Raw genomic sequence first — 17,917 nt, 5'->3', positions numbered from 1 at the left:
GTGCTGTCACTTGTGAAAGTGCTGTCTGTCTGTCTACTTAGCGTGCTTGTAAATCTGACAAAGATTAGCAAACTCTTGCCTGAGTCTATCCACAGTTGCACAAGGGTATTGAGTACTTAAAAATAAGCTTACCAGTCAATATATAAATTTTTTGAAACAGTATACCACCTAATTTGTCTGTTTCAGGTGTATATCTTTTACTTTCTTAGAACTACCTTTTTGTTCTCTATCGAATACAGTAATTATTATAAATATCGACTGGAAGGTATTATACACTTGTAGTTTTGAAAATATTTTGAATTATAACTTGGAAAGGTGTTAATATGTTAAAAACATAACACTTGTCTCATATATTTTAATGAGCACAGAAATAAAACAGTATTATTAACTCTTAGAGAATACCTTTAAAAAAAATCAGCCTTAAAATATGCCAGGTCCTTTTACGTCTCCTTGCCTATGTACATACTTTTTTCTCCTACCCGGCACATCCTCCTTATCCCTCATTCCCCTTCTCTCGCCATATTGGATCATGAGAGTTGGTCCATAGCACTATGTGACATCATCTTGATCCTTTGCACTGATTCTTTCTCCACAAAGTAGATTTAACACAGGCTTGCGGTTGGCAGAGATAGGTAATGAACATCCTCCTTATTTCAGTCTAGCAAGTCTCACGGGACTCTAAATGCTGACATACCACATGTACTATTAGGTTTGCTAATGGCTTTCTATTAGAGTTTAATACCTTCCATTACACTTCTTCCCATTCATTCTTCCCTCCTCCTAGTTAAAAGTTTTGAATAGAAACCCTTACTTATGTCTTAGCATTTATCCCACTTTATTGGGATTATTTATTTGTCACTGGATGGACTTTTAAGTCTTCCGAGGACAGAGTCTGCTCTTCTGTATTTCCCATAAAGTCCATGGTAACATTTGACATAAGAGGTGCTAAATTAAATAAAAGAATGATTTGGAAAATATTTAGTTTGCATTACTGTTTTTGGAACACGTTTCCTACAATCATGTATATCAAAATAGTCTCTTAAAGCTAATTTTGCCTAAAATAACCTGCACCATAGCTTGAAGGTAACAAATGTTTTGGTAGTCTTATAGCAAATTTCCCTACTGGTATATACCTTATTTTACAGTTTGTGGGTAGGAACTTTTTAAGAACTGTTGCCAATGTCTTTATAATGGGCACCATTTTGGACAAAATACATTAAGTCTGAACTTTGATATTCAGTACCACGCCCTTTGCTTCACAGGTTTTTTTCCCTGCAGCTCACATAGAACAATATTGTACACAGGAAAGGATATAATAGATGCTAAAAGAAACAAAACTTTATTTAGCCTTTGATAATACTATTTGTTTGCTGGACTGTTTTTAATACAGCTTAGTTACATGGCATAGTTGCATTATACTACAGTAAGGAGATTATTTGCGGAGTTTGTCATTTCTGGAGAAGGAAGTGAAAATGCTACAGTATAATTAAAAGAGAAAAATTATTTTTAGTGTTTTTTTGTTTTGGATTGTCCTATTTGTTTGTTTCACTTATCATTGTAATAATGATTAATGATGTTACAATTAATTCAAGTGAGTTTATTTTGAAGTAAAGCCATTGAGACACTTAATTTTTTAACCCTCCCTTCTCACCCCAGTGTTCAGAAAAAGGTGTACAGAGGGGAAGTAAGAGGAGGAAAGAAACAGTATATGGGAGCCATTTGTTCAACACTGAGCAAATATTTATTGAATGCGTTTGGCTCTGGTCTGGTGTCTGATTGCTAAGACACAGTCTCTGCCTTTAAGGAGTTCACAGCCTATTGCAGTGGTTCTGAAGAGTGAGTAGAGAATGGCCAGCACCAGATCAGAATCACTCGGGTTGCTTTTTCAGAATAGCTTGTTCCCAGCAGGGCCTCCAGCTATCCCAGAAAATTCTGACAGAGTGGAAGTATTGTTAAAGTACTTTAAATAAAGTGCTAGAAAAGGGGTGTGTGTGCGCTCTGTGGTCAATTACAAATTCAATGTGGATATAATTTGATTTATATACTAGATGTATTTTTTCCAGGTTTTTATCTTGAGCAATTACCAACCTATGGAAAAGTCGAAAGAATAGTTCAAAGAATACCTGCATACCCTTTAATTTGATTGAACATTCGCAAACATTTTGTCATATTTTATCTCCCCTCTGTCTCTAAAGACACATACACACACACACTTTTTTTTTTAACCCTTTGAAAATAAGTTGCAAATATCACGGAGCTTGACTCCTAAATACTTCAATCTGAATCTCCTAGAGACAAAGACATTTTCCTACAGAACCACAATACCGTTATCTCACCAAAGGAATTTAACAGTGATACATTAATATTCTCTATTATTTAGTCCATATTCAGAGTTTCCACTTATACCAAAAATATCCTTTATAGACATTAAAAAAAAAACAAAACAGGATTGAATCAAAGATTTTGCACTGCCTTTGATCATCATGCTTCTTTAATGTAGGTTCTAGAATATTCTTTACATCTTTTTAGTCTTTTGATATATTTTTGTAAACAACCCAGTTTTCTTATTGTATTTTCAAATAATTATGTAATTGAACCATTTAAATTACACAAGGAAGTTTTATCATCTATTAAGGTAATAAGGAAAACAACAAAAATATTAACTTCTTTCATGACATAATTTGTTCCCTCTTAATAAGACTGTACTTTCAGTCATCTTTAATCAATGATCTTTCATCTATAGATGAAACTGAAGTATGGAGATATCAAGGCAGTGGTTCCCAACCAGGGGTGATTTTGCCCTCAGGAGACATTTGGCAATATCTAGAGACCTTTTTTGGTTGTCACACCTAGGGCATCCTACTGGCACCTAGTGGGTAGAGGATAGGAATGCTGCTAAACATCCTACAATGCACAGAATTGCCCCCTCAACACAAAGTTATCCAGCCTAAAATGTCAGTAGTGCAAAGATTAAGATACCTTGGTCTAAAATCATACAGCTAATAGAGAGCTTTCACTTGAAAAAAAAGTACAGGCAAACTCAAAATGTCATAAGCTCTTGATCATTAGACATATTTAGGCAGAGGCTCTAGGATATTTCTGAGGATGTTAGAAGAGATTTAGGTATCGGATAAAAGTTTAGATACTGGAAGTAGAATAGAGAATTAGATACAGCTCCTCTCATTAAGTAACACAGTCTAATTGGGGCACCAAACCTGTAAATAGATAAAATTTAATGCAACTCAGTATTTGATGTTATGGATATGCCACACTCTCTCTTTGGTGGCAGACCCTCACGCATACTGCCTAAAATCCCTTTCCTTTCTCTTTCATTTCTAAGTATTTATTAGGTGCTTAAAATTCATTCATTCATCAAATATTTATTGAGAACCTTCTCTGTATTAGGGACTATTGGAAATAATGCAACAAACAAAAGTTCTGCCCTGGTTGAGCTTGTATTCTAGGATAGGGGAGACAGACAGCAAACAAGATAAACTAATAAAATGTAGAATATCAGATGATAAGTGCTATAGAAAAAAAATAAAGCAGGAAGTGGGATGGGGAGATCATGATGGACTAGGGAGTAGGTATGACAGGGCTGTTTTTCATAGCTTCTCTGAGATGGTCATATTTGAGCAAAAATCTGAAGGAAGTGAGGGAGCAAAGTGCAAGGTTATCTGATGGAAAAGCTCTCTAAGTCAGGGATCAAACTTTTTCTGTAAAGGGCCAGATAGTAAATATTTCAGGCTTTGCAAGCCATATAGTCTCATTGCAGCCACTCAACTCTGCTGTTATAGTGCAAAAGCAGCTTTAGATTACTTAAACTAGTAAGTCGGTCTGTGATCCAATAAAACTTTATTTACAAAGAGAAGCCATGGGCTGTACTTGACTGAATCCTGCGTTGTATGGACATCTAATGCAAAGGCCCTGGTAGAAGCAAGGCTGGCATTTTTGAGGAGCTACAGGGTGGCCAGTATGGTTGGGACTTAAGGAAGGGAAGAGTGGGAGATGAGATGAGAGGTGAAGAAGAGGGTGGTTCCTCACTAGGGCCTTGTAGACAACTGTAATGATGCCTTTTTGTCTGAAAGAGGAAGGCAGACGTTGAGGGCTCTGAACAGGGAGGTAGCATGATCTGGTTGAAAAGTCTGGAGTTCGTTTTGCCATGTGTTAATTTAAGACACCTATTAAATATCTTAGCGGAGGTATCGAAGAGGGAGTTGGATAGATGTGTGGAGTCTAGGGAAGAGATAAGGGCTAAAATGTGAGGGCCTTCAGCTTAGAGATGGTATTTAAATACCATCTCTCATCAAGGCCAATAGCACTCCAAATGGGGCAAAAATTGGTTCTTGGGGTGAAAAAAGGTTTTAGGTATTAACAGTGGTTTGCTCCAAAACTCAACCCTACCCAACACAGGCTTATTCCTTATTATTTCAATTAATGGAGATGGGATGATTGAGAGGAAAAAAAAATGTTTAAAAGGCTCCTTGAAGGAGTAATAATGAAAACAAGGTTGAGAAACACTTCATTAGATTCAACTCAGTGAGACTGCAAGGGAGTTGTATGTAAAGAAGAGGTCTGAGGACTAGGCTCCAAGTAATAAGGGGGAACCAGCAAAGAAGATTGAAGAGTGGCTGGTGAAGGCGAGAGGACCAGGCAAGGGCTCGGTCCTGGAAACCAGGTGAAGGACATGTTGCAAGCAGGAGGGAGTGGTCAGCTGTGATGTTACTGATGGGCTAGGTAAGAAGAGGACTGAGAGAAAAACTTAGCCATGTATTTGAAGTTATGGTGAAGAAGTTAGATGCTACTTAGGTCTTAGCTTAAATGTCATTTCATTTATAGGTTACCTTTGACCGTGATTAGGCTGGGTCCCCTTCTTATTTTTAAAAAATCGTGTTCAGCACATAACATAAATTTTACTGCCTTAACCATTATTGAGTGTACAGTTCAGTAGTGTTAAGTATATTTACATTGTTGTGAAACAGATTTCTATCTTTCAAAACTGAAACTCTGTACCCATTAAACAACTTATTTTCCCCTTCCCCCAGCCCCTGCTAACCACCATTCATTCTACTTTCTTTCCATGAATTTAACTACTTTAGATACCTGAAGTAAGTGGAATCATACAGTATTTGTCATTTTGTGACTGGCTTATTTCACTTAGCATAAGGACCTCAAGTTTCATCCATGTTGTAGCAAGTGAGAAGATTTCTTTCCTTTTTAAGGTTGAATAATATTCCATGGGTTCCCCTTCCTATGTACTTTTATAACACTTGTTATAACGTACTCCTTACTATTATGTACTCCTTACAAGAAATTGTAATCTCTTATTTGTCTTCTGTGAATAGTATATCTCCAAGCTTCAGTGGCAGAATGTGTTTGTTTTATTCATTAATGTATTTCCAACTGCTGAAAAATACTGAATGAAAATTCTCTATAAAAATAAAAGACAGAATACCTTACTTTGCCAGGAGGAATCTTGAAAATTTTGTTGAAGAGATATAATTTGAACTGGTTTTGAGTCTGTTTGGGGTGCTATAACAAAATACCATAGACTGGGTGGCTTATAAACAACACAATTTTATTTCTCACAGTTCTAGAGGCTGGGAAATACAAGGTCGGGGCCCAGCAGATTCAACCTCTAGTGGGGATTCACTTCCTGGTTCATAGACGATGGTCTTCTCACTATAATTTCATGTGGTGGTAGGGGCAAAGGAGCTCTTTGTGATCTTTTTTATAAAAGCAGAGCTCTCATGCCTTAATCACATCCCAAAGGCCCCATCTCCAAATACCATCACATTGGGGATTAGGTTTCAACATAAGAACTTTGGAGGAACACAAACATTCAGTCAATAGCAAAGAACAAGTATTAATTTATTAGATTGAGAAAGGGCATTCTAAGCATTCTAAGCAGAGAAACAGCATAGAGCTATGCCTAGCTTCATGACAAGGCCTTGTATACTCAGGAGTGCCTGAGAAGTTCATTGAGGTTGTTTGTAGGTTGTGGTCAGATCGGTGAAGAGCTGTGCATGCCTGTGCAAGAAACTTACTTTTATTTTCTAGGCACTTATAGACAGCTGGGAGCTAATGAAGTTTTCTGAGCAAGTGAGTAACGAGATCAGATTCCTTTTTTTGGTTTGGTTTAGTTTTTGTGTTTTAAAGAAAGATTACTCTGGTGGCATTTTGGAAGGGGCACAGGAGTGAAGATAGAATGATGGCAGGGACAGTACTTAAAAGAGTATAGCAGCAATATAACCAACATATAGCTGGGACTTCAGCTAAGGCAGTGGAGAGACTTTTCAGGAAAAACTCTGGTATTGTGACCAACTGGTTGGGAAAATGACACAAAGTTTCAGAGATTAGGACTATTAGAGAAGAAACAAATTCGAAGCGGAACATGGTTCTCAGTGGATAGGGTAAATTTAAAGTGCTGTTGGGACTCCGAGGTTGAACAGTTTGACAAAAGATAGAAACAGTCATCTGAAGCTTGAAGAGAGGTCTGGGCTACTGTTTATGATGTGCCTGTTTGCCGTAGTTTGCCCTCTGCATGGTTATCTCTCATCTGCATTAATCCCACAAACTAAACACTATTCTCTATTTTTTGTTGAGAAAACTAAGGTACATAGAGAGGTTAAGAAGCTTATTCAAGGTCAACTTGTGGTGGTGACAGAATCAAATCAGCATTTAGATCTGTCATATAGGAATATATGGTAAAGGAAACTTCAACAAAATTACGAATAAAAGATAATTGCTTATGCTAGATAACCCCTTATCTAGAATTTTAGGAATATTAATGGATTAAGAAATACTAGTGCTTTGGAAGAAAAAGAAGTTTTAATTGGTAGTCAGTCCTCTCTTACTTTCCCAAATCTTGGTTTAGGGTACATTATATAAGTTTTTTGTTTGTTTGATTGGTTTTTATAAAAACATTTTAACTCGATTCATGAGAGGTTGTTTTTGGGACTGTGCCATTCTACCAGTTTTAAGAGGAATTGGGATACCTTCAAGTGCGCTTAATTTAAAAACCTGAGCTTTGGAGAAACGTTGACTTGAATTCTCATTCCATTCTGAGCACATGAATGAATGTTTTTAGGCTAAAGACCATAAGAAATATGACTTTGAGTGGGTGATTCATTTGAACCTCATTTGCCCGTCTAAAAAATGAAGATGAAGATGATAATTCTTGCCTCATGGAGTTTGGCACAGTTCCTGACACATGGTAGCTTAATACTCAGTATATTAGTTCTCCTCTCGCTACTGGTTCATTTTTCTCTCATCTGAATGTATCGAAATCCCTTTTACCATATCTCTCCTTCCTGCTGTTGAAACTGAAAAGTCTCCTTCAGCTACCTACATTTTGTTCCTGGCATCAGTGATCTGTAAGTCTCAAACCTTAAATCTAAATGAAAGGATAAATTGTATATGTAAGATATCACCTTTGAATTATAAGACAACTTCTCATGATAACCTTGTTTCTATAGAGTATAAATACATGAATGACCACCAAGGGTTATGAAAAAAAGGGAGCATAAGAAATGTCAGCTTTCGTAGAAGAATGTTAGGAAATCATCTACCACTTATAACATGGAATGAATATGAATTCCAAGAAAATTTGCAAACAGGCTTGAGACACAAGGTATGTTAGTAACTTGGGACAGCCTGCACTTGTCCATCATCTTACTTTTCCAAGAAGCAATATTTTAGGAATCATTTTCTCTAGTCTGAAATAACAGAAGGAATATCAGATCTGCATATAACTCTTTGAATTGCTTTGAAAAATGTTTCATAAATAAGATGGACAGTTTTAAGATTTAATGAACATTATTATAAGTTAATGACTTGGAATTAAACGTTCACGTTTTTATGTTTTTCCTTAAGCATTTGACATATATGTTACTAATTATTTATTTTAGGTAATAGACAAGTCCATTTAAAATCATCATGGAGAAATCAACTTGGCATCTTCATTTTTCTGTACATTAATCAGAAATTTAGAAGCTCTTTTGAATACATTTTTGGCTAATAAAATAGTTAAATAATTGAATTTAGTATTAAATTTTAAGCAACATTGGCAGTCTCTTATCCATTAAGCCGAATAATTTTCTTTATCTGTATTCGTTGAGTCACTGGGCAGACAGGAGCTTATCTCTAAACTAACAGGCAGTACCCACTTGAGTAGGTTTTGCTTCTTTAAACAAGGAAGGCTTACATTTTAATACTATATCCTTGTTTAGTTCAAGAGCAAAGGGTTTGTTTTCATTTTTAAAAAACTCGAAGGTAGTTTTCTAAATAAATATTAAACTTTATTATTAACTTAAAAGCTTATGTGATATTTTAAAACACATTTCGAAGGGTTAAGTAAATTACATTGTTTTGTGTATTCAACTTCCAATTAAGGTATTGCCTGTATTTACATTAATTCTTCAGCATTTTTCAAACAGGTAAGTTTCAAAGATACAGGTAGTGACATATGAACATACATCATTATAAATATAAAAGGGATCATGCAGAAAAATATTTTTGCCAAAACAATCTTCGTGTTAAATCCAAATATCTGTGCTAAACTCTGTGGTATACTTTATAGTAACAGCATTTATCAATTCCATGAAAAACTTCATTTCCAACAATAAAAGTACTAAGTGACCTTTTTAAGTAAATAATAAGCTTTCTGAACAGTTTGCCAGTAGATGAAATTATAATCAGAACTGTTTGAATTCCTAGCATGTTTATGACACTATCAAGTATTATGGGAGTTACTTAGACTTTGTTTATGTTTTTGTTCGTATCCATAAGCATAAGTAAGATTACATACATAGTAAATAGCCTAAGTTGTGTATCCAACAGTGTTAATTATTTTTATTTGAATCCTAAACTGGCTAATTCAGAAATCACAGTTTAACACATTGACTCATCTATTATTTTTCTTAGATGACCAAATGCACAAGATTCAGTGTTATTAGAAATTTTTCAGGTTAAAGTGGCATTCAAGAGTTGTTTGCAAGGTCAGTTTCTCTTCTGCTTGAGTGATAGCATTGTGCATCTCTAACAAATGCTAAATTTACATTAACATTGTAAAACACTTTTTAAAATTATTTTAAAATTTTAAATGAAATTGATGGAATATCACAGTAAAAAGTAAAGACATTGCCTTGTGTAGTCAAAAAATCTGACAACATTGAAGTTTTATTATTTAATATACTTGAAAAATAAAGTAATTCTGGTGTCGAAAAAATACACTCTGTCACCCTCTGCCTTTGAATATTGTTTCTCTTAAACTTCTTCAGTTGTGTGCATACTCATCTCCACTCCTCATGCTTGCGCGACAGCCACAGCGGCTTGGATCCTCCCCTTCTGTATGTTCATGTTGCCCTGCTTTTTAAAGACAAGAATCATGTCCTTATCTCTGTTCCCAATACTAAGCACCTTGTCTGGAACATAGTGAGCTTTTGATAAATGTGTTTCTAATCAATTTAGAATCAGAGATCATTAATGGTTACTTGGATATCATTTGGATTTGGCATCTAATGAGAAAATAGTATATTGCATTCCAGAGTTCATTTTAAAAGCCTTATTTCAATTGGGAGCTGTTTTGTAATAGAACAATTTTGAGCTGCTTTGCATGTGTTCTCTTGCTCAATATGTAATTTTTGCCAAGGACAGGCTCTACTCAAAGTGGTGACTCACAATATTAAGCCAACCTAAGTATGGGTTCATGTCACTATTTCCTCTCCTGTGATTCCCTATTTCTTTCTATTGGCAGCACCCTCCTCAAAATGTAATGCTGCTCTGTATCATTCATTAACCCTGGTGTTCACCATGCTCTCCTTTTTCAAAACCAAGAATGTTAACTGTTTAGGAGGCAGCAGGAGATTTTTCACCTTTTAAGTCTTACATATATTACTTTTTAAATTGCTGCTTTAACATTGTCTATGTATTATTTTTATTATAGATAATTAGGTACAACTCTGTTTTGAAATTCTTAGATGTGACATTTATATACTCAGTTATGTTTAGTGACTATAATCGTTGAACTTATTTTTGCTAATCCACTTTTTAAAATAACTTTATTGAGCTATAAGTAACATGCCAGAGTTCACCCTTTTAAAATGCGCATTCATCGAGTTGCACAACCATCACCACTCTTTAATTTTAGAATATTTTCATCACCCCAAAAAGAAACCTTGTATTCATTAACAGTCACTTTCTTTTTCTCCCTCTTCCCATCCTCTGGCAACTACTAATCTACTTTCTGTTAGTGGATTGCCTATTCTAGAAGCCAGACATAAAAGGCCACATATCATATAACTCTATTTATATAAAGTTATATTAAATATTTATATAAATATTTATATAAAGAGTTATATGATATGTGGCTTTTTATGTCTGTCATATAAATAGAGTTATATGATATGTGGCCTTTTATGTCTGGCTTCTTTTAGTTAGCATAATATTTTTTGAAGTTCATTTATGTTACAACATGTCAGTACTTTGTTCATTTTTAGGGTTAAAAATATTCCATTGTATTGATATACCACATTATATTCATTCATCATCTTTGATTGGCATTTGGCTTTCACCACTTTTTGATTTAGTATCAACAATGCTACTTTAACATTCATGTATAAGTTTTTGTGTGGACATATATTTCATTTCTCTTAGGTGTATCTCATAGGTACATCTACGAATAGAGTAGCTGTGTCCTATGGTAACTGATTGATTTTTGAGGAACTGCCACACTGTCTTGGAAAGAGGCTGTACCATTTTATAATTCAACCAGCAATGTATCAATGTTCCAATTTCTCCACATTTTCAGCAATATTTATTACTGATAAATACTGATAAGTATCTTATGCTTTTGATTTGCATTTCCCCAATGACCAATGAGACTGAGTATTTTTTCATGTGCTGTTGGCCACTTGTGTGTCTTCTTTGGAGAAATGTCCATTCAAATCCTTGGCCTATTTTTATTGGGTTACTTGCCTTTTTATTGTTGAGTTGTAGGAGTTCTTTTATAGTCTAGATAAAAGTTCATTAACAGATATAAAATTTACAGATATTTTCTCCTATGATTGTCTTTTCACTTAATGATGTTCTTTGATGCTCAAGTTTTTAATTTTGATGTTCAAAATTTTAAATGTATCTTTTTTTTTTGTTTTGTTATTGTGTTTTTGGAATCCTAAGAAATAATTGCCTATTCCAAGATCATGTAGATGTACTCCTGTGCTTACATTTTGAGTTAATTTTTGTAAATGGTGTTAGGTACAGGTCCAGTTTTATTCTTTTGCTTGTGTATATTCAATTGTCTCAGCACCATTTGTTGAAAAGGCTAACCTTCCTCAATTCAGTTGCCTTTATGCCTTGTCAAAGATTAACTAAATTGGATTGTTATCCTTATTTAAAATCAATTGACCATAAATATAAAGGTTTATTTATGAAATCTCAATTCACTTCCATTGACCTGTATGTTTTTGTTTATACCAGTACCACATTGTCTTGATTACTATAGCTTTTTAGTAAGTTTTGTAAGTGGAAAGTGTAGATCCTCAAAGTTTAGTTGTTCTCTTTAAAGATTATTTTGGCTATTCAAAATTCCTTCCATTTCTATGTGAGTTTTTTAGAGTTAGCTTGTCATGTTTTACAAAGAAGCCCGCTAGAATTTTGATGCTGATTGAATTGAATCTGTAGACCAATTTAGGAAGTAATTGCCATCTTAACAATATTAAGTTCCAGTCCATGAACATAGGATATCTTTCCATTTATTTAGGTCTTCTTTAATTTCTTTCCATACTGTTTTATAGTTTTCAATTTATACTTAAGTATTTTATTCTTTTTGATGTTATTGTAAATGGAATTTTTTTCATTTTATTTTGGGATTGTTTATTGTTAGTATTTATAAATACAATTGAATTTTATATATTGATATTGTATTCTGCAACCTTGCTGAACTCATTTATTTTAGTAGGGTTTAGGGGGGCGTGGCCTGGATTCCTTAAAATTTTCTGTATAACAAGATCATGTCATCAGTGAATAGAAATAGTTTTACTTCATCCTTTTTGACTTGAATGAATAGTTTTTATTTCTTATTTTGCCTAATTGCCTTGGCTAGACACTCCAGTACAGTATTGAATGGAAGCTATGACAACAAACATGTCTTGTTCCTGGTTTTAGAGGAAAACATTCAGTTTTTGCAAGTATAATATTAATTGTAGGTTTTTTGTAGATGTCTTTCATCAGGTTGAGAAAATTTTTTCTTTGTTGAGGTTTTTTTTTATCATAGGAAGTTGTTGGATTTTGTGAGTTTTTTATGCATCTATTGAGATAATTGTGTGTTTTTTGTCTTTTATTTTACTGTAGTTTATTTATTTATTTATCTATTTATTTATTTATTTATTTATTTATTTTTTGCATGCATGGTAAACCAACCTTGCATACCTGGTATAAATCACACTCGGTCATAGTGCCTAATCCTTTTTATATGTAGTCATGCGCTGTTTAATGACGATAGAACCTTTTGAGAAATGTGTTATTGGCGATATCATTGTTACACAAACATCATGGTGTGCATTTACACAAACCTAGATGGTATAGCCTACTATAACCCTAGGCTATGTGGTACCACCATCGAAATGCAGTTAGTTCATCGTTGCCTGAAATGTCATTAGGCAGCTAAGACTGTATTGTTGGATTCTGTTTGCTGGTTTATTGTTAAAGATTTTCGGTCTGTATTCGTGAGGATATTGGTCTGTAGTTTTTTTCTTTTTTCCTTGTGATATCTTTGACTGTTTTTTTAAATTGTGGCAAAGTATACTTAACATAAAATTCACCATTTTAACCATTTTTAAGTATACACTTCTGTCATTAAGTATATTCACATTTTCCTATAACCATCACTACCATCCATCTCCATAACTTTTTCATCTTCTCAAATTGAAACTGTACTTGTTAAAAAATAACTCCTCGTTCTCCCTTGCAGCCCCCAGCCCTTAGCAACCACCATTCTGTCTCTGTAACTACTCTAGGTATCTCATGTAAGTGGAGTCATACAATATTTGTCCTTTCGTGACTGGCTTATTTTACTTAGCATAACGTCTTAAATGTCATAAACACTATAGCGTGTATCAGAATTTCCTTTTAAAGGTTAAACAACATTCCATTATATGTACATGTCACATTTTATTTATCCATTCACTCATTGATGGACACTCGAGTTACTTCTGAAACCTTTTGGCTATTGTAAATAATGCTACTATAACCACAGGTGTACAAATATCTGTTCAAGTCCCTGCTTTTAATTCTTTTGGATATGTATCCAGAAGTAGAACTGTTGGGTCATATGATAATTCTGTTTAATTTTTGAGAACTACCATACTGTTTTTCATTGTGGCTTCATTTTACATTCCCACCAGCAGTGCACAAAGCCTCCAATTTCCCTACATTTTTATCAACTCTTGTTATTTTCTGTGTTTTTGATAGTAGCCATCATAATGTAAGTGAAGTGTCTGTCTGGTTTTAATATAAGGGTAATACTGGCCTCAAAAAAAAAAAAAGCAGATAAATGGTTCCTCTTTTTTTTCTTCTTATTTTATTTATTATTATTATTTATTTATTTATTTTGGAAAGTATAAAGGATTGATAGTAATTCTTCTTTAAACACATGGTAGAATTCCCCAGTAATGGCATCTAGTCCTGGGCTTTCCTTTGTGACAAGCTTTTGATTACAAAGCATTCTGTTTACTTGGTATAGGTCTATTCAGATTTTCTGTTTCTTCTTGAGTCCGTTTTGGTGCTTTATATCTTTCTAGCAATTTGTCCATTTCATCTAGATTATCTAATTTGTTGGATACAATTGTCAATAGCTTTTCTTATAATCTTTATTTCTGTAAGATCCGTATTGATATCCCCTCTTTCATTTCTGATTTTAGTAATTTAAGTCTTTTTTCTTAGTCATTTTGGCTAAAGATTTGTCCATTTAGTTGATCTATTCAAAGAACTAACCTTTGGTTTCATTTATTGTGTTTTTTAATTCTCTCATTTTCACTCTAATCTTTATTTCCTTCTGCTTGCTTTGAATTTAGTTTGCTCTTTTTTTTTTTTTCCTAGTTCCCTAAGGTACATGGCTAGATTATTGACTTGAAGTATTTCTTTTTAAAAACAATTTCCTTCTAATCACTTTATCTCATAAGTTATGTTGTATTTTAATTTTCATTCATCTCAAAGCATTTTCTAATTTCCCTTCTGATTTTTTTTTTTTACCCATTATTTATTTAGGAGCATGTTGTTTAATTTTCACATATTTTGGAATTTCCAAAATTTCCTTCTGCTATTGATGTATAATTTCATTCCATTCTAGTCAGAGAAAACATACTCTATATGATTTTAATCCTTTCAAATTTATTGATGCTTTTTTTTTTAAGATCTAACATATGCTCTATCCTGGAGAATATTCCATGTGCACTTAAGAATATGTTCTGCTATTATTGGGTGGAGTGTTCTTTAAATATATTTTAGTTACAGTTGGTTGTAGTGTTGTTTATCTCTTCTATTTCCTTGTTGACCTTTACCAAGTTCTGTTATTGAAAGTGAGGTATTGAGGTCTCCAACTATTCTTATTTGAATTGTGTATTTCTCTTCAATTCTGTTAGTTTTTGCCTCCTGTATTTTAGCTTTCTGTTGTTAGATGCATATATGTTTATAATTGTTATGTCTTCCTGATGTTGATACCCTTTATCATTAAAAATTCTTCTTTGTCTCTAAATTTTTACACGTCTGTTTTTTTTCTGAAATTATTAGCGTAGCGACTCAGCTCTCTTGGTTATTGTTTTCATGGCATATCTTTTGACGTCCTTTTGTTTTATCTTCCTGCTGTACTGACTTTTTTTATCATTATGAAATGTCCCTGTTTATCTCTAGTAATACATTTCTTGTCTTAACATCTATTCTGATGCTTATATAGCCACTCTAGCTCCTTTATGTGTGTACAATATATCTTTTAACATTCCTTTATTTCAGCCTCTTTGTCTCTTTAAATCTAGTGTGTGTTATAGACAGCATATAGTTAAATCATTTTTTTAAAACCCATTCTGCAGATCTCTGCCTTTCGATTGGAGTGGTTAATCCATTTACATTTAACATATTACTAATAATTATAATTTAATAAGACAAGATTTACATCTGCCATTTTCTATTTGTTTTCTATGTCTTATACCTTTTTCTTCTGTCTTTACCATTATACCATTACTCCTGTCTTTGTATTAAGTCAATATTTTCAAGTGTATCATTTTAATTCTTTTGTTTTTTCTTTCACTATAGATGTTATTTTCTTTGTGGTTGCCCTGTGGATTACAATTAACATCTTAATTTATAACAGTGTAATTCAGATTAATACCAACTTAACTTCAGTACTGTACAAAAACATTGCTTCAATATAACTTTGCTTCCTCCCCCCTCCTTTGTGTTATTATTATTATATTGTATGATGATGGGCAAAGGTGTAATGGCCACCATAACGAAAAGATATCTTCAGACTGAGAAATGAAGCAGGCAACTCTATAGAATATAACAGAATTTATTATAGGATAATTTACTAACCTACAGGAAGATTGGGTTGGAGCCAAATAGATGACCCAGCAATTCTGCGCAGATTATTCTCTGCTACAGATTCCCTTCACTGTACTTTATTAATAGTGTAACTCAGGTATCTAATGATTGACAAGATAAAGGAACAAAGAATGCAGTAGCTCCAGGGGCCACAAAAATATTTATGGAACACAGATAATCATCAACTAAAAGGCTTTGATGCACTTGGTAAGGTTGGTCAAAGGTCACAGCTTGAAACTTGAAATGAAATCCGGGACAAAGATGAAATTGGTTTTATTCACATCTACATCTGTACACGATCATATCTTTATATATTGTAACCTCATTAACAGTTTTATAATTATTGCATTTGTCTTTTAAATCAGATAGATGAAATAGTACATTAATACTGTTTTTATATGAGAGAGAATGATGAGGTGCCATGGAGGTGGTGAGTGAGGTTAATTCTACATTTGTGAATTTTTAAGAAAATAAAATTTATAAAGAAAAACTTTTACTGGGAAAATAGTTATTAAAATGCCTAATTAATTTTGGGTTAATGGTGGGTTTTATTTTTGCTCTTCATATTTTCTATATTTTCTACAAAGAATGTACATATATTACTTTTTTGGTAATTTAAGACAAAAACCTGAAAGTGTTTAGAAACCAAATTTTTTGTTACCAAGTAGAATGGGCTTCTTAAGAAGAGCATACTAAGTATAATTTAACCTTTTTTTTTTTTTAACCACTGTCAATGTAAGAAAGCTCCAAGCCTGAAGAGTTTTTTTAATAAGAGTTTATTTGAGCCAAACTAGGAGCAAGATCTTAGAAACTCCTGAGAATAACAGTTTGCAGTTTCTATTAAGCATTTGGAATTAAGGAAGGAAAGTAGGGAAGATTACATGAAGGTGGATGAAAGCAAGGCAGGGATTGGATTACAGCACAAATTAGTAGGAGAGAACTGAAAGGGGACATTTCAAAGGTGTGTTAACCTAGATGCACAGAAACAATGGAAAAGTCTTGCTTATGGCAAAGGTAAGCCGGTTTAGTAAAGAAGTTATGTGTATGGGGCGTCACTACCCATCATGACCTGCCCAATTAGGAATTTATGGACAAATCACCCTGTGAGGTTACCCACACCACTCTAAGTGAGTCCCTGCCTCTCTTAATTCATTAGATTCTTCTATGTAAAATATTAAATGTTCTCATAGGTTCTATTTGGCTATAAAATTTTATGCTTGTATATATCCAACTAAATTGTTTTTATTTTAATTTTGAAATAATTCCAGATTTACAGAAAAGTTGCAAAAATAGTTTTGTGTAAATCTGGAATTATTTATATAACTTTTATATAAATCTAGAATTTTTATGTAACCTTTATTCAGGATCTTCAATTGTCAATTATCAAATTCTCTTTATTATTTTCTCTTTCCATATATATGTATTAAATATGCATACATATGTATTGTGCGTGTGTATGTAAAAGTGTATGTGCGTTGTTATTGTTGTTCCTGAACTGTTTGAAAATATAGACATGATGCCCTTAACTCTTAAATACTTAAGTGTGCATTTCCTAAAAATATTATTTTGTGTAACCGTAGTACATTATCAAAATCAGGACAGTAATATTGATCCAGTACTAAAGTCCTTTGAAGCCAAGAAGTACTAAAGTCCTTTGAAGCAAGTAAAAATTCCTGTTTCAAGAGCTAATCCAGAATCCCATGTTGCTTTTAATGTGTCTGTCTAGTCTCCCTCAGTCTTTCATGACTTTGACATTTTTGAAGAATATCGTCGTGATATTTTTTAGATTTGGGGTTTCCTTATGCCTAGATTCAGGTTATGCATTTTTGGCAGGACTACTACAGAAGTGATGTCGTGCCCTTAACAGTGCACCACTTCAGAAGGCACATGATGTTTGTCTCGTTACAGATTTTGTTAAGGATCTCCCCCACCCCCGCCCTAAGGAAGCTCTTAGCTTTTGGGGGGTTTTGTTTGTTTTTTGATGTCTACACAACAGAATTTTATTTCTCACAATTCTGAGGCTGGAAGTCCAAGATCAGGATGCCAGTGTGGTCGAGTTCTAGTGAGGGCCCTCTTCCGTATTGCCTGCTGACCACTTTTCCTTGCGTCCTCACATCACAAAGCTGAGAGAGGACGTAAACTCTCGTGGCTCTTACTAGAGCAGTAATCTCATTCAGAAGCTCTTAGTTTTAATAGGTGCTGGGTACATTTGATGAATTTATATATGATTTGGTTTATTAACCCCTATAGGAATTAACAGTAGATATTCTGTAGTAATGAGGTATAGCCATCATCCATCTGAATTTGTTTTTATATGCCTAAA

At 33.6% G+C, this 17,917-nt stretch overlaps 1 protein-coding gene across 1 annotated transcript in view; it reads left to right on the top strand.

The window, feature by feature from the left end:
• USP24 (ubiquitin specific peptidase 24) overlaps positions 1–17,917 on the top strand; it is a 123,151-nt gene that overhangs the window by 8,865 nt on the left and 96,369 nt on the right.

Source organism: Pteropus medius, unplaced genomic scaffold (genome assembly GCF_902729225.1).
Source record: "Pteropus medius unplaced genomic scaffold, Ma_sr-lr_union100, whole genome shotgun sequence".
NCBI lineage: Eukaryota > Metazoa > Chordata > Mammalia > Chiroptera > Pteropodidae > Pteropus > Pteropus medius.
This window is presented reverse-complemented; position numbering and strand designations above follow the sequence as displayed.